This window comes from Pteronotus mesoamericanus, unplaced genomic scaffold (genome assembly GCF_021234165.1).
Source record: "Pteronotus mesoamericanus isolate MK-2021 breed Mesoamerican mustached bat unplaced genomic scaffold, CSHL_Meso_final contig_163, whole genome shotgun sequence".
NCBI classification, from domain to species: Eukaryota; Metazoa; Chordata; class Mammalia; order Chiroptera; family Mormoopidae; genus Pteronotus; species Pteronotus mesoamericanus.
Window position 1 is genome coordinate 3,104,847 of NW_026555064.1, and position 27,950 is coordinate 3,132,796.

Below are 27,950 nucleotides of genomic sequence, written 5' to 3' on the forward strand. Positions count from 1 at the left end.
GACAACCAACTGACGCTTAAGAGATTACGTAACTAAAATCACACAGGGGCAGGGCTGAAACTCAAACTTAAGTCTAACTTTCAATTCTCTACCCTTAACCATGAAAAAAAAAAATGACAGGTGATCTTAGGCCATACAAAATGTTCATATGACCTTATGAATACTGAAGCACAAGTCAGTGAGTCCAGTAAAAGTCGGACAGAAGCTGTGTAGATGGTCCCTGTACAAGGTAAGCAAAATAATCATACGATAGACTCCAAAGAATTCCTTGAAAATTATGGGCATTATATTAAGGCAGCTCTGCTCTCTCGATACCCATGAACCTCACAGCAAGTATCATGAAGTTCTGACCTTCATCCTTAAGTGTCCTTCCATACCCAGAAGATAAAACTGGATGCTTCCGGGCCGAAAGGCCATTAAACATGCGTTTACTACCAGCACAAACAGACACAGTCCTAAAAGTGCACTCCCCGTGAGACTGGTGATATTACAGCCGGATACACTCACCAAGGACCTGGCTTTGAAAAATTATTTGCTCTTTCTTGGTTTCTTTTTTGGTCTCAAAAGGCAATTTACAATTAGATATTCTTCATGTTCTTCCCCTCTACTGTCATCGGAGTACTTTCTTGAACCAACTTTAGGCTAAAAACAAAATTTCAGAAATCTCCATTTCTGACAGTAAACAGCATCTTTAACTTTTTCCCAGAATTCAATCAAACCCTGCATTTTAGAGCTGTGGAGCTGATCCAGCACTGCCATGTGTCACGTTTAATTCCATCAGTGTAAAGCATAATGAGCAAAGATTGAGCTAGCGAGGCATGACTAAATGTTTTGAACCTGCGAATCTAAAAAGCAAGGCTCATTTATGTTATTTCTAAATAGTAAATAAAATTGTTTTCCAACACGTTGCTGTCAAATTACAGTAATTTTTCCACCAGCACACACTTGAGGAATGCCACAAAAGCCCCTTTCTAACAGTTTGTTCTATTGTTGCTTATAACCTTCTAAATATTTCTCCAGTTGGCTTCTGTTCAAAGGTAAATGGGAGGCAGTAAATTTTATGGAAAATGTATGCAACTGCTTAAAATACATCAACCAAAAGAAAAAAGATTTTAGAGCTACATTACGAGTTGTGAAATTATTTCTCCTTCACTTAGTCTCCGGTTTCAATGATAGGTAAGAAAACTGACAGACTGGTCAAGTTCCAAGTCACCTCCTATGTATACAGAGCCCAACTCTTCCATTTCAAATTCTCACCTTGCCCAAGGCCAGAGTAAACACCTGTCCTTCACATTTTACACAACGTCACTTTGCAGGTCACAAATACAGGCTTTCACACCAGGGAGGAAGCAAATTCCAGCGCACTGGACAAATTTCCGCTCTCTTACACTGATCTGCTGATTGTTCCCTTAATTTTCTCAGCTGTCAAGATAGTGAAAGGAGGGAAGGACCTTTCTATTAAACCATAAAGTAGAACCAGATACATTTGCCCTTTAAGTAATTTACACCAAGAGAGAGAAAATAAAACTCTTGTTAAGGTTTAAAAATTTAGCTATGAAAATTATATTCTCGCACTTGACCAACATGTTGCAAGATTTTAATTTAACAGATTATTAAAATAAAGTCAATTGACATTAATTTGTACATATCATGGGCCAAAAATGAGACATTAAAGAATTTTTCAAAGTAACATTTTAAAGATACTCTATAAAATTAATGGGGAAAAAATGACAACTGTGCCACTTCAGAAATGCCTCAAAATAGGGACATTAGAATGTGTAAACAGCATTAACTATATTTTAAAAGTCTTAAAATTGAAAATATATATATATTAGCATTTAGCATATAATTCACCTTAATAAAACTCAGATTTATTCAAGAAAATAACTTATTTACCTTACTTAATACTATTTCATTTTATTTAGTCCTTCCTCTAAGAGTCCTAGAGCTCTATATAAATACTGCTCATTAAATCCTTCATTTACTAGTATAAATAGGAAAGGCATTGTTATCATCATTTGCAAACATGCAAGAGATTTTAATAACAAGAAAAGAAACGATAGAAAGTTTCAGGAAAGTTCAAAGCAAAGAAGACAGGAAGTATACTCCTTTTTGGCTTGGGGTTTTGGAGGAGATGGGGTGAGACACAATAGAAAAAAGAAATGTATGGAATATAAGACTGGCTTAAGTAAGCAAACAGCCCTGGAGTTTACTGGACAACAGAATCCCAGTTTACTCTCCAACATTCAAAAATACCTTTTTTCATACTAACATTTATATCAAGTTATATCAAGCACATTTTATAATTCCAACAAACAGATTAACATTGGGCATCACCACTTATATTTATATCTGAATCTGAGACGCAAGAAACATTCAGAAGCACAAAGCAGTTGACAAAACTTTCATATGAAATTCTTAACAGAAAACATGAACACAATGAAGACAAGTCACTACAAAAAAAACAAGAGCAAGAGGAAAAGATTCCTCTTTCAGAGGGACGCTTAAAAAGGAAAGTGCAGCAAACGTCCTTTGCAATCACACGGCACCTTCTACGTGTCCCTGTTAATATTTGTTTATGGTTTTATCCCCTTAGGAGGCTGTGATCTTAAAGGAAAGGATCTGGCTTTATATCATTCTAGCCTATCAGCCACTGAATTCAAATACATGAACGAAGTGGTCAGTCAATTAACCTTTCTTAAATTCTCTTGACAAAAAAAAAAATATTCACAGTGTTTGTGTTATGTAAGTTTATCTCAATTATAAGGCAGAAAACAACAAAAAAGGGCTTTTTTAAATTATTAAAGCAAAGCTATTTTGAAGTCAGACCCTAAGTCACTGGACTGTAATGCAAGGGTAATATGTTTTACCATAAACAACAAGCCTTATAATCACACAGGTATTTCCTAACCCTACATATATCCAAAGTCCTCAATTGTCCAGACACAACCTCAAAATACCCATCAGGTTCCTGGGTCAGCTGATTGGCATGCTGTTAAAACTGATTTACCTTCTTTATTTAGATACAAACAGATTCTATAACACTAGGTTCCACCACAGGAAGCCCAGATTCAGGTGCTGTTGTTTTTTCTCATAAGAAAATAAATACACTAAAGGTAAAAAAGGAAGAAAGAACGACAGATACCAGGAGAGACCTGGAGTTTAAAAAACAAACAAACAAACAAACAAACAAACAAACAAAAAACTTCAGGGAAGTCCAGAGACCTGCCCTGCCCCAGGTTCCTTTCTGGTCTCAATTACACGACTCTATTCTGCTTCTTCCAAGAAACGCCCACCAGCCTGGGCTGGGGGACTAATGGGTGGGCACAGGGCCTTGAGCTCCTGAGCCAAGCCCCACCCCTTGATCTCCTCTGTGTCTGCACTCATCAGTTTCCCTGAAAGAGAAGCAACAAGAAAATCTCATTCAAGCACAAATGTGATCTTTGGCATCATGCTCGGATTTTGAAAGGTCAAGTCCATACCAGCCAGCACCTGAGGTAATTAGCTAACATCATGCCCACTGTCTTTGCCCCACAAATTAAAATCCTGGAACAAAACTGCAACATGGCCAAAGGCCAAAGAAAGAAAACAGAAACTTCAGTAGAAGAATAAAGAGGGCAAAGATATCATTATTATTATTATTATTAAACTCTTAATACTGCCATCAATGGCTTGAAGAACACAGAGTTTTCACGTGATCCACTGGGTTTCACTGGATAGGGCAGGAATCCTCTTCTCCTTATGCTCATTACTGTTCAACGAATCATAGATGTACGAAATCCTAAAATTAATGTAGTCTAAATGACATTAATATGCATGTTCCTCAGACATATGGAGTCACCCGCTCAAAGTTATCATAGTCAAACCCTTGACTTGTTGAGAGAAAGAACAACCACCCCACTGGCTAATGACTTTTCTACCCAACCAATGCCAGGGAACTAAATACGTGGCTGACATCTTGATGTCCTCTGCAGTGACCCCACTAAAGTAAAAGAGTAATTCAAGTCAGAACAAGATCGTTGTAAGTTTTCTACGCACAATTATTCCTTTTGTAAAATGTGTCATCCCCAAGCCCTCAGCACAGACACCTTCAGATGCCAGCCTGCATTATTAACACACATACTCTCGCTGCCGACCGAGCCACAGATGCAATGCAGTTGCAAAATAAAAGTAAATTAAATATCCACATACACACCTTGCTTTTCTACACTACTGGACAATGGCACAAGTAAAATAAGCAGGTCACTGACCTCTGGCTTGAACACAAATGGTATTACCCTCGCATACATTACTTAAAAATGCAAAGCACTATCTCAGGTTAATTTGTCACTTGGAGAAATCTCTGTGCTTTTATGACAATTCATTTATGAGAAGCTCTTAGCACAGTTTTCCCCTTGACCTTCTCAATTTACCTCACATTTGCCACTCTTCCACAGCAAACTTTTATGAGCAATTTTAAGGCTCTGTAATATAAGTTACAAGGACACTAGTCTTTGAAACCCAAAGAACAATCTAATGAAAATGAGGCAATGCGACCAGTTGCCAATGACTTGCTCTCTCCTGACCCGACATGCTTAAAAAATATAATCAGGTAGAGTTTTCTATGATCTTTGAGGAGAGGGAAAGAATTGGGGCTGGAGCCAGTTTTTATTTGACTGTGGAGAAATTATGTCTATAAAAAGTTGTTTTACAATCACTAAAATAAGGAACAGCAAAAAAAAAAAAAAAACCCCACAATTTGAACGTGATTTATTTCCTTTAGAGAGAGAATAATGATGTTAGCTTAGTTAAACAACTGTTTTTTTTTAATCCACAATAAACTTTTAGGACATTTCTAGGCATCATACAAATGTACTTAGAAGTAATCAGAGCATGAACTAGTGGGAAGGTCCAATGCTTTCGGATAACAGGCAAACTAGTGACATGGTTTCATGCTTTTCTCTATGCCTCAGTGTCATCGACTCTAAGTAGAGATAATATCCTCCTGCTCTATATACGTCACAGGATTGCTTTTTTAAAAACTATACCTGAAACTACTATATAAACACGAGTATGTGTCCCTCCCACCAGCAGAAACAGAAACACGGGATTGCACGAGTTAAAGGACCAATCCTACTCTGCTCCATGTATACAATCACAGCTGAGGAGACCCCAAAGCAGGCCAAAAGATGGTCACCAATCCCCCTGGAAGCTCTTCCATCTCAAATGACTGCAAATCTTTTATCCAAAAGTAGCTAAAGCGACAATTAATCAGCATTTGGTGGGGGCGGGAAGGGGCAGTGCATAGATTTTTTCCCAAATTCTGATGAAAACTATGGACCTTCTATCCACAAAATATCGTATCCATACAAACAAGCAAAGTTTATTTTTCTGTTTTCATGGGTAGTTCTTGGGTCTTACATCAGGAATCCCCAGCTCCAGGCTGCTGGGTGACAGCCTAGTTAACCAGAAAGACACAAGACAAAAGAAAGTGGTGCATAATGTTGACATGGATAAGCTGATTATGGTCACCTAAGGGCTCCACTTGGGAAAGGCCCCCTCACAGTCTCCCCAGAGAGGAGAGACTGAAAGGCCTCTGATTCTGGGTTCCCTCAGCAATATTCAGACAAATAAGGCCCTGACTGCACAAGCAGAAAATCCCTTCCTTCCATAGACAATGGGGGACTTCCAACTAACATCTAAAAATAGTGTCCATATACTTCCAGCGGCTGCCTCCCAATCTCCATGTGAAAGGGACCAAGGGATGGGAATCTAATTGAAAGGTAGCCCTAGGGTATTTGTTTTGAAGATAAAGTTGCTTAGGATGTCACGGAAGATTGAGAAAACATCAAATTTCCATAGCGAAGCAAGAAGTTTGCTGGAGGAAGGGGGCGGGAGGGCAGGAAGCAGCCCTCGCCTGGCACCGTCGCTGCCTTGTCCAGCTCCTGTGGCTCCCAGACTTCAGTGGGCAGCGGAGTCACCAAGGAGGCTTGTTCAGGACAATTGCTGGGCTCCGCCGTCGAAGTTTCTGATGCAGCAGGTCTGAGGCAGAGGCCAAGGATTTTAACAAGTTTTAGGGGATGTTGCCGCTGCTGTTGGCTGGGGGGCCACACTTTGAGAATCAATGATCTACAATTAAAGCCTGTTCCAGGTAGGACATCCTAACTTCTTAAGCATATTCATAGCCTCATCCAGATACCACCGTTGTCAAAGAGAAAGAGCAGGTCCACTCTGTGACTCAGGTCAGCTCTCGACCTGTGGTACTCGACAGTGCACGCTGGCTGGGCTGCACATTCACGGCACACAATAAGCTCCACGATGACGGGGGAGAGTCGCTAGGGGACTCGCACCCAGAGAAATGCAGACGAAAAACTTGAGCAGTTCTGTTTTAAAGTTTCGCTTTCAGGAAGCAATAAACAGCAAATTGGGGCTAAGGAGATTTGCCTAAGACTTAGAAAAACACCCTTTACACCAGAGCTGCGGTTTTCAAATTGAGTTCTGCAGAGCCCTGGATGTTCCATCCAGATACCTCAATGCAGGGGTGGAAAGGGAGTAAAGAAACAATAGAGGATTTGAAGCTCCCATTTTAGTCTCTCTCCGAACTGGAAGTTCAGCTTTTCTCTGATGTACATATTGGCATAAATTATATTTTATGAGTGGTTTTACTCATAAAGAAAGTTTAAAGAACACTGGATCTGATTACCTCTACAAGTCCCTCCATTTCTGTGATTCTATTCAATGCAACAGAGGTGGGGTGGCATATTAAAAATGTAAAAAGATCAAACTGGCCCAAGAGGCTGACAAAACACTAAAAACATTATCAGAATGAGTGCTTAGCAGTGAGATCCCATTTGTGTCTGGTATGAAGGTCTGGGTTCATACACAGGAGCTTCCAAACTCACTGAGGGCCACAGAACATCTGTGAATGGCAAACAACAAACAGACAGGCTCCAACGGTAATTATCTTCACTTAACCCTACCCCATCAAGCAGACAGCTTGCAGTAAGTGCCATGGTGATACTCGTGAGATACAGCACAAGACGCCACATGCTCAGGATTGTTATCAGCAGGGCCACCTGCTAAACTGGTAAAACTTTTCTTTATGAAACACATTTGTAAGCTGCCAGGCAAGTCACACATAAAGTTACTGGGATCATAACCGCAGTCCGCAACGGACCACAGGGGAAAAGACAGAACAGAGCTGGGGAGGGATAGGGGAAGACAGTGACTTCGGGGAGATGGATGGCACATCTTCTATTAGGCTTTGATTTGTAAGTCACTCATAATTCCAGTATTCAAAACCACCTTTAAGGAGCAAATGAGGAAATAGAACCTTCTAAGTGGGGGTGGGAGGGTAAGCGGAGTGAGGCATCCATTCTTCGGGTGCTAAAACTGCATGCAATGACCACATGTCCTATCGTGGAATGGAAAATATGGGTTTGTTTTGGGGGGTTTTTTCCAAGGATAGTAATAGCACCTTCCAAGCCACCAGGGTCTCATATACACACCATCGTCCTACTCTCTACCAATCCCCATAGCTACCTTCTTTGGTTAGGGCAGGAACCGAGGGGCAGGAAGGAAAGACCGCACAGCAAGTCAGAACCTTGCAATCCAGTTCCAGCAGACGATCTAAACCACTCAACAAGAACCATCTGCTCCACACCCAAGCGGCCATAATGTCCCCACTCATGCCTGTCCCGGGGACCACGAGGGGAAGAGAGGGCACCAGGCACAGGTGTTACGTATTCATTATTTCATTCAACAAAAATGTTATCGAAGCTCCTTTGGCTAAGATGAGCAACAGAGTCCCAAATCTCAAAAGGAGCTTACAGGAGTCTTGAAAGAACTACCCTTGGCCAACCAACACTGTACAGTCATGTCTACTGGCACAGGGAACCACGTTAGAGCCCAGGTCAAACTCAAGGCAGCAATTACAAACAGTTAAAACTATCCTTGAAAACTCCCTGAAATTCTTCATAAACTTCAACATTATGCTGGCTCTCACTAAGTCTAAGATAACCAGTTTTCCTGGCCCTTTTGGGCAAGACTATTTAACTCTTCAGGTAATTACTAAATAAAGTATTTTGCTTGCATTTTATGGGTCACACCATTAAACCCAATGCTCAAGCTCTGAGAGGAAATGAAATCTCCCTACAAGCTGCAGGCTCGTATCTCCAATCTCATGTTCACTCCAGGACTCTGCTTATCATATTTCAATTGTTACTTCTTGTCCTTTCTTTTTTCTTTTAGCCAAGTGTGTGAGTTTAATTTCCATGAGTAAAATATATGCATACAAAGACTCCATTGTAATATCACCATATTATTTACCCAAAGATATGCCCAAAATGTCACCATTTCTTAGAGTCAACATAATGCGAATCCTTCTTTTGCATGCAAACATATAACAAAGAAGGAGTTATATTTATATTAACTCTCAACAAGAGAACAAAGGGTTTTTGTTGTTGTTGTTGTTGTTTTAACCAAATTAGTTCCAGTTACTTGGAGAGAATAGGGATACCAGAGAGTAAACAAGTAAATTTTGGTAAGTGGGAAGACAATCAAGAAAGATCCAGACTATGAAATACATTTCCAGCAAATTGGGTCCTGTCACCGAACAATGTGAACCCACGGTGCACCCCAGGAAGAGGGCGGAGGAAACAAAAAGAGAGTTCTAATGACACAAGTCCAAAGTTCCTCATGGTCAGCCCTACCCTCACACATTACAAAGCAAATCCCATCCCCAAGTCCTCCAGGGGTGGAATGATTCCCTGGAAAGAGACGGGCCTGTTAGGCTGCTCTGATTTGACTCAACTAGATTACCCAGTCAATCACAGAGTCCCACCTGCTATTGTCTTCCAGCCCCGCAAGGTCACGCACAAGACGCTGAGGCTCTAAACATATCCCTGGAGGCTCATAGACCCCCAACCTCCTTTTCCACATCTGTTCCCTCTCACAGGCATAATGAGTGCCACAGACTCCACACCTCAGACTGCCAGACGCATGGACAACAGGAGCCTGACCCTTTGCCGGGGAACTTGGCCTCTCCTATTCCCAGAGGCACCTGTAGACATTCTACTCAACAGAACTGTTTTCTCTTCCTGCCTCTTCCTAAACGTCTCTCCTCCTCGGCTCTTTTTTAGCCATTTCTCCTCTCTCTGTTGTACTGTAGGTTCTTTTGACATCACCCCTGAGCAGGTAACGCCTTTGGCTCACGAGACAACCCCTCTCTTTTGTCTGCTCCAGATTCTACCTTGTCTTCAGCAGTTTTTCCTCAACTTTCTAATACTTAGCCTCCCATTCTCCAGAAGAATAGGTGGCACATTTAAATGCAACAACAACAAAAAAAATGCACAAAACTGTTTATACTAGAGTCAAATAAATACCATATACGTTTCATTCAACTGCACAATTGAAACTCTGTTCTAGATACAAAAGCTTGAGCAACCCTCCGCTCCTCCACAAGAGCCATAAAATCATCCATCTCTGCATTTCCCTCCTTCCATGGATTCCTGATCTACTCAGAGCTTTTACTTGACTTCAGTCCACATTTATCACCATCTTAAATTCTTTATCTGATTTTGGAAATGAAAAAATTTAAGCAATTAAAAAAGACTAGTAAACCTGCTCTTGACAGGACCAGACTTCACTCTAACAAGCTAAAATGACAAGTGCATGGCTCGCTGCCAAGCCGTCAGGAACAGTTTCAGAGTTAGATTCAAAATAGCTGATAGAACCTGAAAGACAGAGTGACCTCTAAACGTTTCATCTTTTGCTTGGTGTGCACTGTGTGTAAGATATAAAACTCAAAATATTAAGATAACCAGTTTAGGAAAAGACCTTTAATTTAAGATTTAGGAAGAGGTTTTAGAGGAAGTTACTATAGCAGAATACTTACTAACTTAATGTAACTATTTTTATATCTTCAGTGACTCTGAAATACATACTATATGGTTTTCCTAAATTATGTGCTCTGAAACACTTCATTAGTATTTTTTGTCTTGCAGAATAAAATTACCATTTCTTTGCTAAAATGCTTACCTCTCTCCCATAAATATTTTAAACCTAATAATTAGAAGAATTTAACAGGGGACCTATAAAAATAATTTAAATGTAAAACATTAACATTTTCTCCGCATTTCAAAAAACAGTGCCTCAGTATTCACATTTTCACAATAATGTCTCCTCAAACATCAAAATGAAATGTCATTTTTTACTAGATACCCACCATTTCAGAGAGAAATGTTTTCCCATATTAGGAGAAAAAGTAAACTCTTAACACATGAAAAATCATAAGCATTCAAAAGAGCTGACTTGAAATTCCCCTATGTCATTTGTCCATAAAACTAAAAGCATCTTTCCTGAAATATGAAAAACAAAAAAAGCTGAGTTTTAAGTTTCTGCAAAAGCTGTGTCTCACTCCCCCACCACCAACCTTAAGAACAGGTGGGGCTTTGGTGGCTCTCCAACAAGGGTACTCATCGCCTAAGCCGTTCTAACTTCCACCACTGTTCTGATTTCTTGCTTCAGAAACACGGTCACAAACCGAACACTGGAGATGAATAATGGAGATTAACGCAGTATTACCTTGGACAAGCAATGAAAAGAGACTGAAAAGCAGCAACTATACCCCAAACCATTTGCTCTTTCACAATAGGAAGCTGAAGACAGTCTTGTTTACTAAACATAAATCACTTGAGATCTGGCCAAATTCTTAAATGATATTCCAGATGGAAACTGTTGCAAAGCCAGGAGCTGCTTACATAAGTATTTTCTTCCAATTCTGAAAACAAACTGGACCAGTTTTTCTTGTTGCTTCTAGGAAAGCGATCATTTAAAGCCAATGAAACAACTCAACAAAAGGGCTTCCCTAGACCCGGCTCCTGCTCTATTTTTGGTCCCACGTCTCCCCCTTCTTCCAGCAGTATTAGGTTTCTTGCAACTAAGTTTGCTTCCTCCTCCTTCAGTGTCTATTTAAAAGTCTTCAGGCTGCAGAAAGCAAACTCTATTCATCAATCTTAACTTCTCACATATTTTTGTAGTATATTCACATTTTTTCAGGGAAAACAGTCAAGATACAGCCCTTTAACTATGTGTGTGTATATATATATTTTTTTTAATTCTTAAAAAATTTAGGGGTCTGTAAGGGTTATACAGACAGGTCTCTCACAGAGGCTGCTGTGTTTCCTAAGGTTCATGTTCACGTGTTGCCAGTTAGGAATAGCTAGACTTTACTTTTCACTTCCTTGAGTTCAATTCATTTAGACAGAGGGGCTTTGAGAGCTACAATGTGCAACAAGTCAGTGGCTTGTTTGTTTAAAGGTGCTATGTTAACAGACAAACATTTCTGTGCTGCTGGTTAAGTCAACAACCAAAGGTTCTTCCCAGCATTCTTTCTTTATGACTCTCTTTCTACTAAATGCCACGGGAAATGCCAGTGATCCTGATAGAGATCCACTACGCCCCAGAAAATCCACCTGAGGTGAGTGAGGGGCGCCTGCGGAGATAACTGAACAAAAGCCAGCGGAGAAAAGTCAGTCCCCTCCACCCAGACGAAAACCTCATTTAGTTTTAAAGCATATTGTAACAGGAAGCCCTGGATTAAATCTCAGACCCCAGGCGTTTAAATTCTTTATGCTACAGCCCTAGATAGTCCCTCATACGCTGCTAAACCAACGGCACCTAATATCCCTGTAGACATTACTCACATCTGCCAACACCATTACAAGCTCCTACTAAACTTCCATTTAGCCTGAGTTTCCACCTCTGTATGCTGCACACACCCCGCACTCCCAACCCCCCACACACCTTCTGCACCTTGCAGGGACTGTCTCTTCCCTTAGTCACTTCCCCGGGCACCGGGTGAAGACTCCTCTCCAGCCTGGCCACACGGCTGCACACTGACACGGCACTTCCCTCTTCCTCTAGGACCAAGAACACTGCCCTTTCTCCCAGGCTTGGCTGCCTCCTCCAAGGTCACAAAGCTGGCCGGTGCCCACACTGAGTAACTTAACCACTGACTGACAATTTTCTTCCTACCCAATGCAATTCAAAGTTCTGTGGCCTAAAATCAAAACACATCGCAGAGCTCAACATCCAGAGTCAAACAAACCTGGCTTTGACTTGCTGCTTACCATCCCTGTGCCGTGGCCAAATGCCGTCTCTCCGCCTCAGTTTTATGTCTAAGTGGGTTAATAAGGGTATTTACCTTTATTGTGGAGACAGAGTGAGATAATGCATGTGCCTGGCGCAGAGTAAGCGATCAAAAATTGTTAGCTATTTTTACTGTATTATACTACTACTCTGCTACTGTTGTTACTCCAGGCATAACTGTCCTAAGCAGACATAGACTGTAGGCTCAGGCTGCACTGAACCTGCACTGTCTGTTCGGCTGTCACAGGGTGTTTCGTTTTTTCATTGCCTTTGGGGAGGTGAGCGTTCTCTCGTCTGCCGCAGTCCTCGTCACTCCGCATCGCTCCTCCTTAGAATCGTATGTTCTCGTTACCCTGGTCCCTCAGTTTGTAACAGCCCTTCCCTCGCAAACAAAAGGTCTCAGAGTCACACAGAACTTTTTTTTAAAAAAACAAAGACATTCTAGAACTAGAGCAACTAGACATTATATAAAAACAATGCCTTTTTAAAAACCATAGCATGGAGCCAGCCATCAATTTCCAAAAAGGTTAAGACCTCTCAATCAGTCAAAGGGCACACACTCTACTTTGTAGTTTTATGGACAGTGACAACTTCCAAAACACGGAGAATTCATACAGTTTTTCCAAAACACAGGATCCCACTGTTAGCTTTCATGGTCTGGCACAAATGGGCAGAGCAAACATAATAGTGGCAGATCAGAAAACATGCTTCAAAAGCCAGGCTCTTCCCAAAGTGCAGAAGGCCATTTCCCAGGCAATTTCTTGTTCCAAATGCACCTGTCAGAGGCCAAGATCTTAAATTCACCTATAGCTTAGCACATACCAAAAAGTAAATTGTCTGACATCTCATAGTTTTCTTTCCTTACCAACTTAACCCACATAGACTTTCCATTAATGATAAAAAGAGACAAATAATAATTAAGAAATATACATGCACCTTCTTAATTACATACATCATTTCTGGGAAAAAATACACTGTAAAACATACAAAAATTCAACATTATAAGACTGTAAAGATATTTACCTAGTATAGGTATTATCATAGGTAAATATCTTATAGACTTATAGATAAAAATTTTAAAAATCATAACTTCTATTTAATTTATGAGAAAATCTCCATCTCCTATCATTCCCAAAAGTCTATCCATTAAAAACATTCTCTTCATAATAAAATCATTTGCTTTCAAATACTCTACAATGAAAACAAATGGACTTTTTTTCCCAAGGGTGATAAAAAATTTCCAAAATAACTGCAAAATTAAAGGTAGAGGTCAAAATTATCATCACAAAAACCAATTCAGTGGTCTTCTATGAATCCAACCCAAATTTATCCTTTACGAAATCTATTCACCTTCTGGCCTGAGAATCCATTTACATAGGAAAAAAAGAGTAAGGGCGTATTCCACAATAAGGGTGATTTATTTTCTCCGTGTCTCTGTGTCTTTTACAAGTCTTCTACCCTACAAAAAAAAAGTTATTATTTTCATTATCAAATGAAAAATATTTATATATTTTAACAATACTGAACCTAACTACTATTGGAGAGTTAGGATATATTTTCTAAAGAGCTGAGGCCCTTAAGGAATCAGCAATCATTGTGCAGAAAGTATTGGGTGGCCAGAAAGCCCATTAGATTTTTTCCATAAAAGACACATTTTTTTCATTTTAACCAATAACTTTATTGATTTGGATGTTTTGAGTATGTAGGGTATCTCCCATTATTGTCTTCCAGTGAGCAGAGGTCAGGGGTGCTGCTAAACACCTTGCAATGTATAAGAAAGCCCCACAGCAAAGAAATATTTAGCCAAAATATCAATAGTACCAAGGAACTTCACAAACCAATTTGACATATTTGATCGGTCACAGCATCCTCTTCCATACACTGCACAAATCTTTTTATTTTTTGCATTTCAGTTGCATTTTTACCTGTCTTGAAATAACAAACATAATATGCCAACAATTTTCTATATATTCTTCCATCTTCAGTATTAAAATGACTGCACAAAAATTCACCAATTTGGTTAAGTTTTTTTTTAATGCACTCTGATATGACAGCTGCCACAATACACTCTAACAAAACTGTTTTAAATGACACTAAAAACAACAAAGCACTACTAGAACCATTATACAGAAAAAAACATAATGGACTTTTTGGCCAACCCAGTAACTCTCTACCTGGCATTCCCCATTTGCTTTGCCTTTATTTCCTCTTCTGCTCGGTTTCATGGCCAGCTCCCTTCCCTGGAGTTCGCTGGCACATATGCTCTGCACACGCGATGCAGTCCATGCTGCTGCCAGCTGGGCATCTTCTCTGTCCTCCCTGCTTCCATCTTATACTCTGGACGACTTTAATAGAAACTGCATTGTACATTTGTTTTATAGCCCTTTACAGAGCTTAGCACAGCTCTCTCAACACACAGCAGACTTTTTAATATCTATTTGTTAAACATAAAGGGTACAACTCATCAATCAATTAATTAACAGTAAAGTAAACCCGGCCTTCTGCCTTTTTGCCTTCAGAGGCAGTGCCGTATTTTATGTGAATAACAAAGACTGAGATGCGGTCCCACTGACCGTGATCAGGACCAGTGATGTTGAAGCGGCTTCTCCCTGAGTCAGCTCTGAACTTACAAAGTAAAAAGACAGAGCTGGGGGACAGGAGGTACCACACCTCAAGAAAGCAATGAAGTTGACCCCTGTTCCTTGTACCATGCCTATGGAAAGGCATGCGATGTTAGCTGTGGACTCCTAATCCAGCTTTACTATTCCGAAGAGATTAAATCAGCCAACAGTAGGAGGCAGGAGTGGCTGATCCCTGCTGGGGGTGACTGGCCTGCCCCTGTTGACAAGCAGTGGTTATCTCACTTTACAAAGCCTATGAAGCACTGGCAGAGTTTTCAGGGTTCTTAGACAAAGCGCCATTATTACAGTGACATTGAAGACTGGCTAATAATAGAGGGAACATCCTTATATGCTTTGGCTTCAATAGCTTTAATTATATTTACTGTGAAGGCTCTAACCAGTGGGGGTACAAACAGCACAAAGAAAAATATGAGATGTAAAATGAAGTGTACTGGGTACTATGATGCTACTTAATGCTATTAACTCCTGATTATTAAACCAAGCTGCTTCTGAGTCAAATTTTCATCTCTACAAGCCGGAGTTTAGAATGGCAAAATGGGGGGGCGGGGGGAGGGGTGACTGGAATATGACCTCCCAATGCAACCACATGCTTCTGTCTGTCCCAAGCCATTGTAAAGAATGGTTTTTCTTTTGTGTTCACTGTAAGCCATCAAGAACTGCTGTTGCGGAGAAGAAAAATCCACACAAGTGGACAAGGAAAAAAATAAGTTAACCCACACAGAAGTTCCATTTTTACACACAAACTAAAGTTAAGGGATCCATTTATAAATATTCCTTACTCAACCTCTTTGACCCTATAATCTTGCAGGCAGCTGTAATGCAACATTTATGGTTAAACATATAACTCTTCCATGGTTTCAAAAATGCCCTTCAGAAAGCACTTGTGCATCTCTCAGGCCCCTCGTGTTTTACTGCAAACTCTTCTGGAGACTTCAGAAGCCTAATACGCCGAACGTGCTCTGTTTCCTTCACCAAACTGTAATTGTTAGGTACAGGAGTGTTTCATGCAAACACAGCTGTCAACACTTAGGAAAATGAAAATTTTCCCTGTAGGAAAAAGCTAAACCTACTAGCCTCTTTGGTTCTGCAAAAGAACTATTTCACTGAGTCTCTGTAATGAGAAATACCTACAATTTGGCATGGCTGGTCCTGTATCACACAAGCAAACCCAAAGTTATTTACAGGAGTGAAGTTCCTGGCCCAAATAGGAAAAAAAAAAATGCCTGCCAGTCCTTTACACCAATAACTCCAAAGCCACCTGCGAGCTCCCAGGTGAAACACCTGAATTCAGAGGCATGTGAATGCCACCTCACAACCCTTTGATAATTGGCTCCCTTTGACTGAACCCAGTGATAATTAAAAGCCATATTTTAAGATCACCTTCCTCCAACAAAATCAGAAGAGCACTGCATTATCACTGAAAGCCTTCTTACCTAGTAATACTGTGTCTACTATTAAAAAAACAAAAAGATAACAAGTGTTGACGAGGATGTGGAGAAACTGAAACCCTTGGGAATGTAAAATGATGCAGCCAGTATGGAAAACAGTATGGTGCTTCCTCAAAAAATTAGGTAGTAATTAACAGAATTGCCATATGATCCCACAATTCCACTTCTAGACATATATCCAAAAGAAATGAAAGTAGGTTCTTAAAGAGATATGTGTATACATACCTTCATAGCAACATTCACAATACCCAAAAGGTAGAAGCAACAGAAATGTCTATCGATGGATGAATTGATAAAACAAAATGTGCAAAATGTGGTGTGTACACACACACACACACACACACGCACGCACAAATAGAACATTATTTAATCATAAAAGGAAGGAAATTCTTACAAATGCTATAACATGGATGAACCTTAAGACATTATACAAAGTGAAATAAGCCAGTCACGAAAGAACACATACTGTATGATTTGTTCTTTCGTATATGAGGTACACAGGGTAGTCAAATCTGTGGAGACAGAAAGTAGAATTGTGGTTTCCAGAGATGAGGAGGCAGCGAGATTGGGGTGTGTGTTTGGCATGATGACAACAGTTCTGGAGATTGATGGTGGTCAGAGTTGTACAACAATGTGGATGTACTTAATGCCACTGGTTAAAATAGTAAATTTTACTTTCTGTATTACATTAGTTTGCAGGGACTACCATAACAAAGTTCCAGAAATCCATTTTCTCACAATCCTGGAGGCCGGAAGTATGAGATCAAGGGAAGGTGCCCGCAGGGTGGCTTTCTCCTGAGAACTCTCACATTGGCTCATCAGTGACCATCTTCTCCTTGCGTCTCCACATGGTCTTCCTTCTGCCACTGCCTGTGTCCAAACTCCCTCTTCCTATCAGGATGCCATTCATATGGAATTAGGGCCCCCCCCCAAATTATCTCATTTCAACTTAATTACCTCTTTAAAGACCCTGTCCCCAAATAGTCACATTCTGAGGTATTACAGGCTAGGGCTTCGACACGTGAATTTGGGGGGATTACAATTCAGCCCATAACATGCATATTTTAGCACAATTTTTAAAAATAACAAGATAAATGGAAGCAGGCAGAGGGAAAAGAACAACCTGTGTGAGGGCCCTGAGGAAGGAGAAGGATGGAGATTAGAGGGAAGGAAAGCAGGCCCAGAGGCTGCAGCTGCAGCAAACGGGGAGTGAGAGCGAGGATTAGGGACAGAAGATAGAGGAAAATATAATCCTTGAAATTCACTCCAAAATTTACAAAAACTCAAAAAAAGTTAAACCTTCTTAAAAGAATATTATTCATGACAAAAAATAAGCAGCTTATGTAAAAGAGGTATTGCTAATTACCATACATTAGTAATTAACTTTTGAAAGACAGCTCTGCACTCAAAAACAAATACACTACTTCAAAGTGTCACCTTTGCACTTTATTAGTAGAGTCCTAAGTCTTCCAGAAAGTTTTCTTTCCAGCCTTTGGGGGATTTGTTTTTTATTATGATTGTGGTAAAACATACATAAAATCTCCCATTCCAACCATTTCATAGAGTTTTGACGTATAGAACTATCACCACTTAAAAGAAAATGCCCCTTAAGTTAACTTCAGGGTACACTGTCAAACGGAGAAAAGAACGAGTAGTGATTAAAGCTATCATTTTGTAAAGTCAACTCACGAAACATTAAATTTCAGAGATGTGTTAACCAAAGCCGGAGCTCCCCGGCCAGAGAAGTGGGCCAGCACTCACAGCAGCCTAACCCTCTCTGGGCCCAGGGGCGGGCGGGCGGCCCGCGTCCGGCGGGGCTGACACAGGTCTGTCAGCGTCCCGCGCCACCAGCACTGTGCTCCCACATGAACAGCGTGCACGCCAAAGAAAACATTCTGAGTTACTGAAGCTCAGGATACTTTTTCAACCAAAACTGTTTCACAATGGGGGTAGATGAGGGGGTGGGCCAGGGGAAAAAAGAGTCCAAAAATTTTAAGGTGCCAAAAAGTACGTCTCAGTTTTGTCAAAGATTAACCACAACCAAAAGGAGAGTGCCATAATTATATTTGCAGAACATTGAATACTGCCCCCACACAGAAAAATAAATAAATTCTGTCACATGTTTTATACACACACACGCGCACACGCACACGCACATACACACACACCCCCACACACCCCAGGATACATAAGGAACACCCACCAATCAATAAGATAAAACTAACTGGAAAAAAAATGTACGGCAAACTCATGGGAGAGAAAGTTTGAAAGGTTAATAGCTCTATGAAAATGTATCTTTAACCTCGTTCATAATCAGGAAAATAAAAATCAAAGTCACACTAAGGCAAATTACACTACACATAAATCACATCTCAATTTTAAAAACGCACAAGATATAATTTCACACCCACCAAGCAGACAAAAATTTTTAAAAATCTGATCACCCCAAGGGTGGTCGAGCCACAGGCAATTCCACGCTCCCCTGCAGACTATCCTGGCACAGCCACCTTGGCAAAGAAAAACTGGAACTGAGAAAAGACAATTCAGGAAACAGATGAGCACTTTAAAAAGAAGAATCTCTAAAACAATTCAAAGAGATTCAAGATGATACTACAACCATTAAACAAGAATGAGACACAAAGAAAATAAAACGATTAGAGAACAATGAAGAACTTTGTAAATATTTTTGAAAATAGGATTACCAGGAAAAAAAAAATTCAAGTCAAAGTACCACAAGGTCATGGTGAGGAAATCCCTCCAAGTATGTAATGAAAAGATAAAAGGATAGAAAATAGGGAAGAATAATTTAGAAACAAAGAACCAATGCAGGAGGTGGAATATCCAACTAAAAGCCACCCAGTTTGTCTGTACCACATTAATCCCTCCCCCAACCCCAACACTAACACGTCATTGAACCCAGGGTAGCTATTGATCCCAGGGAAATGGATTCATAGGCTGAATTAAAGCAATGAAATTGTCTGAAAATGTGGCTTAAGAAAAATATAAACAAAATCATGGGCCTAAAACCAAAAGGTCACGTCAATGCTGGCGCTCTGCTTGTATATACGTTGGCCCACGTGAAAGAGAAGGAAAGAGAAGCCGAGAAAGGCAGAACATGAGAGGGGGCGATGTGCCATTCCATATTCTCCCTGGGTGCACTGGTGTCACTGAGATTGGCTGGTAAATCCGACATGATTCAGGTTTTTTCTGTTATAAGTTAACTTGAAAAACTTTTGTTTTTTGCAACCAACAAACTCTAAGAAAGTAGGCACCTCTTGTGTGGAACGGCACGGTAACCCAGAGGTACCGCATTGTGTCTGGTAACGTGGGAACGCCCTGCCTCTCCCTTCACCCATCGGTTCAGCAACACGCAGTACTGGCCTGCCACCGCCTGTCATTCTGTCAGCCTTCCGCACAAGCGTGAATCATGGGGTATTGTTGAACATTATTAAGATTATATGTGATCAAACACTCCTCGTAATTAAAACGTCGAACCCCAAGAGTAAACATATACATTCAATGAAAACATGAAATCGTGGAACAACTTAAAAAAGGAGAACGTTATCTTGCCTTACAATGCCGAACAAGAGAACCAAACGGTTTAAGATTTTAAATGAAAATGAAGAAATTTATGTCCTCTGTATCCTGAGTTTTTCCATCAGCCTAAAAAATTAGAAAACCATAAAAATTCCTCTTTCGATGACATGAATAAAGCTGATTTACTTATAAAGGGGATGGAGTGCATTGTCTAGATTAATCTGCAGTATACAAAAAAAGAATTATTTGAAATTCAACGGATGGAAGGAAATTCTTTTGCACATGAAGAAGGTAGCTTTCATGCATTCTCAGGCTCCAGGGCCAGAGTCGAACCACAGCATGAGGATCTTGAGCCAACACCTGAGACCCTGAAAAGTGAATACTGTGCAACTGAGCAGGGCAGGGAGAACGGCCACCGGATGAAGGGTGAAGGGACGGGGTTGTAAGCTCCCGTGATGAGCAGCCAGCAAGACTTGTCTTTCCTAGACTTTCTGATTTCACAAACCAGTAAAATTATACACACGCACACAAGCAATTGCCAATTTTGTATTTTTTCCAAATATAGATAATTTATTCAAAGCCATCATTATTACTAGATGTTATCACCATCATTTAATTTTTAAAAAGGGCATTGTGCTAAAAAATGTAGAAAGTACTCAATCTTGGCATTTTCTGAAGCCCTTGGAAACTTCATCACAGGCTAGGATATGCACTTACATTAAGTCAATTTTGTTCCAGTTTGGCAGGCTTGGCTTTTGCTTTGATTTGTGATTCATCCCCTAACCCCCAATGCCATTATTCCATTAGTTCCTTCCCTCAGAAAGGTGATCATAAAATAGGGAAAGCAATAAAGATGCAAATGGAATGTTTAAGAATAATGCAACATTCGAGAGCCCAAAAACATGGTACAGGTGGCTTCACATAAGAGCTGAAAGCTTCCCTGGTGGATTAAGAAAGATGGATTTGGAAGAGTGAAAAAGGGGAAAAACCTTACCACGTGGATAAGGACAGCACAGTTTGAACTGAGGGGCTTTAAAGCAGGAATAACAATGCTGTAGAAACCACCAGGGAAGATGCCTCAGCTGGGCAGAGAACTGGCAAGGGGCTCTAGCGTGATCTAGAACTAGAAAGTTTTGTGTGGTTTCACTGGATGCCAAGCTGCAGAGATGGGACTTCGTTTAGAAGCAACAAGGAATCTCCAATGGACAAAGCATGACAAAGGAAGTGTATCAGGAATATCAATCCAGCAGAAGCTGTGACTTCAGGAATAACTTTTAGTAACTCTTAGTAATTTCCCTGGCAGTTCTGGCTCAGAAGTTTCCATCCGAGAAGATTCAGGTCCACTTACGTTATATGAAATTGTCACTGCTTCTGCACCTAAAGCCTTGGTGGCAGTGACTCTCTAAATCCCCTTGAAAATCATCTAATTTTTTCTGTCTAAAGTATGGCTGCCCATCCCTTTGGGATTTTGCTTTTCGTAACATGAAAGTAGTTTCACTGATAGAAATAAGAAAATCGTGAAAGGGAGTTGTTTTAAAGGAGTCAGGCATGATTAGTTAGTAGAAATATCCAATAGGCAATTGAGGATTCATTCATTTATCCAGTAATATTTACTGAGCTCCTACTTGGCACCTACCATGTACCAGGCACTTGAACCAAAAAAAGAAAAGAAAAGAAAAAGATAAATATCCCTGCCCTTGTGAGGCTTGTATTCAAGCAGGGGGATAGACAAATAAGCATTTATTATGTTTACAGGTATATAAAAAGTACAAGTATAAAATGAAAGGAAAAATAAAGACTGGTAATAACCTACAAAAAAAAAAAAGTAGCCCTGGCTAATGTGGCTCAGTGGATTGAGCAGCGGCTGCTAACCAAAGGGTCGCAGGTTCGATTCCCAGTCAGGGCACATCCCTGGGTTGTGGGCCAGGTCACCAGTTGGAGGCACTCAAGAGGCAACCACACATTGATATTTCTCTCCCTCTCTTTCTCCATCCCTTTCTCTAAAAATAAATATATAAATAATTTTTTAAAAAAATTAATTGAAGCTAAAGAAGGGATGAGTTCCCCAAAGAGTACAAAGGGTAGACTATTTGGTTAATGCCCCTTCCACTTCTGAAATCCTACCATTCCAGATGCCCACCACCATGGATCTATCATCTTAGATGGGGAAATGGAAGCCCACAAAATTAAGTAAGGTCATCTTAAAGTAAAAGAGGGCTGGAGGTGGAAGGGGAGTTCCAGAACTCTCTAGTTTTCTTGTAACTTTTAACAGTAGAAGCCTTTTCAATTGCTTCAGAAGAACTTCAAACCCAATTGCAGGGAATGAAAATTATTGTTTAATTACAAAAATAAATGTCTTGGCCATATAACAGTAGTAATAAACAGAAGCAGCAACACTTGCACAGAGCACCTACTTTATGCCAGACACTCTTCTCCATCTTTGTCATGACTAACAAACTCATTTAGCCCTATGGGAAACCACAGTCGGTGCTTCTAAGGCCATGGCCTCCCCCTCTAACAAAGTCAACTAATTAAGTTTCATTTGGAGAGAACGTGCCTTAAAAGTAAAGAAAATTTAAAGTAAAACTAAATAATATAATCAGTATTATGCTAAATAATTGGTACTGCATTAATTCAATAAAGAATCCTTAAAGATATGTTTTCAACTACAGACTAACTTCGAAGGCACTCTTTCAAGACCAAAAAAAATTTTTTTAAATAAAATAAAATTCTTGTAAGACGGGGTTTCTGTTTTTGTTTTTAATTGAACAAATCTTATGATTTTGTTATCAGAGGAGGGAAAAGGAAAGAGAAATACAAGGAAAAATGTTTTCTCTAGTTAGTAGTTTTCCTAAGCATCTGATATTTAAAGTTTTACCATTAGAACTATAGTGCTTACTAATAACATGATAATGGGTAGAACACAAATTTTCTTTAATTTTTAAAAACCAAACCTTTCCTTTTTCAATATACCAATACAGATTTTTTTTATTTAATTATAACATAAAGTGTTACTATGTATTGGATAATCTTTAGCCTTCATAAGTAGGTTCATTTGCATTTCAATGGACTTTCTTGTTAAAGAGTTTTGACTGTGCGTCACAAACCATTACAATTCACTGCCTGGGTCTGTCCACATTCTTTGGTTGCCCCGGAATTTAATCATACATAATAATAGCTGAATACATGGATCATTGGCTGCAGCTCACAACCGTTTTAGAGGTGATGTAATCTGCATTACAGAGTAGTTGTTTCTACATTATTTGTATGCAGAGATCTTCTTCTAAACGTTCAGAGATTAAATTGTTTCTCTCCTAACAAACTCCTTATCTTTTGTTTAGGAGAGAGGAGAATTGATCTTTTTTACTGGAGCAAAGTTAGGAGATGCCAGGCTACCAGCTGTGATACAGCAGTATATTTAGATATGACACAAAGACGAAAATAGCATGCACTGGTTCCTATAGTCAACATTCTTTTCTCATTCGTAGGAGCATCCCGACTCACTGGGCCATATTTTCCAACACACAATCCCTCTGACCCTCGGCATATTTCACAAGCTTCACTGGCATACTTCATATTTCTTTCTCCTTCCCCATATCACTAGGCAGGACCCAACATGAAGCTATTTTTGAATGGCCTAATAATGCCCGATTCAGCTATTAGTTGATTGTCAAATGTGTGCAAGTCACTGTGATAGCACTGTAAAGAATATCTTTAAAAAGCAGTAGAATCCCTGTCTTCAAACAGCTTTTAACACTAGTAGTATATGATCAGTACCAATCACGGGAGCCACAGGTGGAATGAGAGCCAGAAGAGAGGTGCTGTAGACAGTTGGGGGGAAAAGGGAGGAAAAGAGGGGCGGGACTCCAAGCTGTGCTACAGCCAACATGCAGAGCGGGGAACATGATCTCTTACAACATTCAATGTCCGTGGGGTAAAAATAACCCAGTCGCTCAGGGAAAGAGCAACTATTTTTGATTCCGAGATCAGAAGGCAATTCAACCTATGATTCCTTATTGAAGATTCTGTTGAAAGTAATAAAAACCCTAAGGATATTTATTTTTAACAGTAAACAATAAGTTTGAGTAGGGCTGAAAAGCTCTAATGAAAATCAAGACATTTAACATGGACCGAAGGCAGAAGGGCAGGCCCAGCTCTGCCATGATTGCTGACTCCATGCCTGCAGCGTTCACGAAGAAACTGAAGCATTACTGTCACATCGAGAAGGACTGTATTTCTTTTAGGGGAATGAGATGGGTCTAAATAAGTAAATGCCACTGTTGATTAACTAAATTTATTTATCCTTATACAAATTGAGTCACAAGGTACTTTGATATCAATCCACTCCACGTAAATAGAAAATAGATAATCAGTCGGAAACAAAAATGACTGACATCTAAAAATTACTGTTTTTAAGACAAAGTTCCTAAAAATTTCTCATTTGGTAGTCATTTGAGTCTACAAAGTTTTTTGTACCAGTTGAACTTACATCAGCACAGGTTTGTAGTCTTCCTACTTTATAAGAACGGACAGAGTGGTTTGAGGGAAGGTCGACACTTTATAGAGTTTCAAACTGGGGGAAATTTTCTATTGGAGGCTACATAGGTCAAATTCGTTAATCACAGATATCCCTTCAATTATTGGCTATTTTAATTTAACAGATTTTTGTTATAAAAGAGTCTGGTTCCTCACCTAGTCACTGTAAGCGAAAGTTTCCCTCTATAGGATGAAAGGGCAAAGACCTTTCCTTAGACAACAGAATCTAGGAATGATAGGTGGTAAGAGGCCAGTGCCCTTCACCGAACTGGTGACCTATAATCATTGCTCAACAGTGAACAACCCCAAGCACTACAGTCTCCTGAGGCATAGTTCGCATACATTGATAAGACATAAAAGCATTACTAGATCACATTGTTCAGTCAGTCCCAGGCCATTAGTAATATCCACTCCAAGTTTCCAAGTGGGCCAACCACTAAAATTTATGAATGACCAACCAAAAAATTCCAGTTCGCATTGCAAAGATTTGTATACCTGGGGAAGACTAACCGATCAAGAGGCAGAGTGGACTGAGTGATTGTGGATATTTACTCATGAACTTGGCTGTCACTGTTGTATCATTTTTCATTTAGTTTTATATTCTCTGATTATATGTACCACTTGCCTGAAAATTTTTGATGAAGACGCAGATCACAGAGAACAAAGAGCATAAACATTTAAAATATGTCCTTGTATGCCTGTACTGATGTTCTTGTATTTATGTATTGATCCATAACATTCCGTTCTTGTTCAAAGAGTAAACAGCATAGTGGCATTATTTATTTAGCCCTCATCTCATTCTACAGTGAATCTGAAGGTGGCTTATGAGAAATGTGTGTATTACGGAAGACAATTAAAAATCATGACCAAAGAGAATATAAATTAGAGAAGATAATGAAGGCTGTGGCTGGGGTAAGAGATACCAGAAAAGAGAATAAATATGGAGACCTATTTGAATCCTACACAATTACTACAGTTGAGTAGAGAGTTTGATTCTGCACTTCCTAGCAGCCAAGGTGAAAAAGGAAAACATGATGAGTTAAGTGATTTTCCACACAGAACAAACATTTGCACTCCTCCAGGGAAGCAAAGCATTTAACTATCATTTACTATGAAATAGCTGGTCTAGGAGACACTGGAAGATATGACAGGAAAATTTCCCAGTAACATCACTATAGCAAATGAGGTCACAAAGCTGTTTATGTTGTCTCTGATTAAAACTGAACTCTACTTAGTGTTAAGACAATGTGGCCCAGGTGCATAATTTTTCAAGCAACATCATGAATTGAACTGGGAGTGAAGGGGTAAAAGCCAAACAGTGTAGTTTCATTAAGAGACTATTGGCGGTAAAGTACAAGGACACAAATTATAATAAAGAGCCAAAATTACAATGTTTCTAAATTCCCATCCTTGCCTCCTTTCTTTGAACAAGTCAGTCCCTGGCCAAAGTCATCTTTCCTACAACTGGAGCAACTTAATTACCACCCCAGTCTAATATTCAAACCCAGAGCTAAACTCTCACGTTCATTTACTTATCTGATACTTTTACCTCAAGGTTCCCACCACACTAACTCCATAACTTCCAAAGTAATCTAAGGGAATCTGTCCTCTCAAACACATTTTTCCTTCTGCCATTCCTCATTTGTCACAGAAATCGTCTCAGTCGTCGGGGCTTACATTCTTGGAATCGATTTTTCTCCTTCCTGTCCTCACACAACCATCCACCCGCACAACCGCCCCAGGATCTCTAATCCAGCCCGGGGCCATCTGCCTGGCTCAGCTCCCTAATTCAGTCGGGGCCCTCTCAACAGCTCCTGAACCATCTCCTAGCTGCCTCAGCATCCCCACTCCGGTTTATCTTGTATGCTTCTGCAAGAACAATGCTCCTAAGGCTGAGATTATGTCAGGCTACTAAACGCCTTCGGCAGCTCCCCTCTGCTTACCTGAAGCACCCCGTTCCTCACGCCTACCCCCTTGGCTTTCTCTCTCAGAGAGCATAGGATCCAGCCAGTCCCTAAGGTTAGCCACTGCCAAAGTAGGCCGCAACCTCCCTCTTTCGTTCATCGTAATGTAACCCCAAGATGCCCTCTCCTTCATCTCTGCATGTTTAAAGACCAAGTTTAATTGTCACTTCACTCAGGAAGCCTTCCCAGTTCTCTCAGCGAGAACTGACACTTCCTCCTCTCCCCTCCCCCCTGCACTCGTCTGGGGCTGTAATTCCAGAGAGTGATGACCACATCCTCGCACCAGCCTCTCCCCTGTCAAGCCTGAATGTCAGAATGCTCCACAATTACCACCTAAGCATGCCTCTGGCCCGGCCACCAGACTGCTTACGGTCACCCCTCAGTCCTCACAGGACACGTGCAAGGCCCTTCACAGTCGGCCTCACCCAAGCACTCTGTTCACACGTCAATCCCTGCACACAGTGAATCATACTGCAGTTAACTGTTTACAGGTCTGTCTGCTCCAGGGCAAAGATCAGGTCGTACTCACCGTGGCAATCTAATGAAGCCACCTGGTTTCTCTCTGCACACCCTCCTATTTTAATTCTCTACAGAGCAGGTCTTTACTTGCTTGCTTATTGTCCGTCTCCTTCCTACTAAAATGAACACTCAGTGAGAATCCAGACCTCGTCTGCTTTGTTCTCAACTATATTCCCAGGATCTAGAACACTGCCTGGCACATAGTAGGCTGAACTGACAAGCAGACGAATGTTTCGCAGTGTCCAGCCCAGCCCCGGCACAGTACCACAGGTGTGAAAAATTATCTGCCAAGGCAATGAATTCTGCCTTGTACAAAAGTTACTTTTATATATACTTCACAAGCTCAGACAGTTGGCAATCTTGATATCCTGTCTAGCTCAGAGCACAGTGCTTCTTCCGTGCTTGGCCCTTGATATATTCCTATTAGATGAATTGCCAGTTCAATAAAAACTCCAGTGATTTATTAGTTTATCTTTTAAATCTGAATTTGTCTCCTCTTGCCAACAAGAAGAGTCTGTGTTATTTGTTATGGCAGAGAACACCTCCCCCCAAAGAACAGACAGCGCGGCTCAGGGGTCAAGGGCACCAGCCAAGCTGTCCCGGAGGTCTGGGTTCCAGCCCGATCCCAGCCTGGCAGTGATTACCCAGCGGACAGGGAGCGCAGATTTAACCTCTCTCTGCTTCAGCTTCCTCTCTGAGAGAGGATTAGGAAACCTGTCATGCAAAGCGGCCTATTTCCTTCACAGGTAAATGAATAATCAGTCCTAAATCCTTTATTACCCCTTCTTTATCAGCTTTAAATTGTTCAACTCCAGTTAGAATATTTTAATATGTGTTGCCTGAACTTAGTAGGTCATTATTTAAAATAGGAGGGGATTATGTTTACAAGGTATTAATTCTCCATTAACTTTTCATTACCTTACGGCATTTCCGTACTCATCCAGTGAGCACAGGTGACTTGTGCACATTACTGCAAGCATTGCTAAGACTTCCTGGAGCCGCAGCAAAAACGTCCCAAGATGGCACTACCTCACACAAAAGAGTAATTCTTTCCTGTAACACCCCGCACAGGAAGGAGCGCGACAACCCAGTGAGTGATGAAGGGGAGAACTGTACCCCTTAAATACACTACATAATAACATGACTCCAGATTAAGACTGGATGATTTATTAAAC

General features: G+C 40.4%; 1 protein-coding gene across 7 annotated transcripts in view; it reads right to left on the minus strand.

The window, feature by feature from the left end:
- The window catches only part of FHIP1A (FHF complex subunit HOOK interacting protein 1A), a 182,940-nt gene that overhangs the window by 138,399 nt on the left and 16,591 nt on the right, over positions 1-27,950 (minus strand). Inside the window, exon 2 of one of the 7 annotated variants that reach the window (XM_054562553.1) lies at positions 13,480-13,588. The exons of 1 other annotated variant lie outside the window; for it this stretch is intronic. The gene's annotated coding sequence lies outside the window, so the exon portion shown is untranslated. Of the gene's footprint in view, positions 1-10,563; positions 10,716-10,739; positions 11,508-11,684; positions 11,751-11,784; positions 11,954-13,479; positions 13,589-27,950 lie in introns of those variants that run through there. 5 more of the 7 variants (XM_054562533.1, XM_054562526.1, XM_054562562.1 and 2 more) reach the window with 5 other exon arrangements.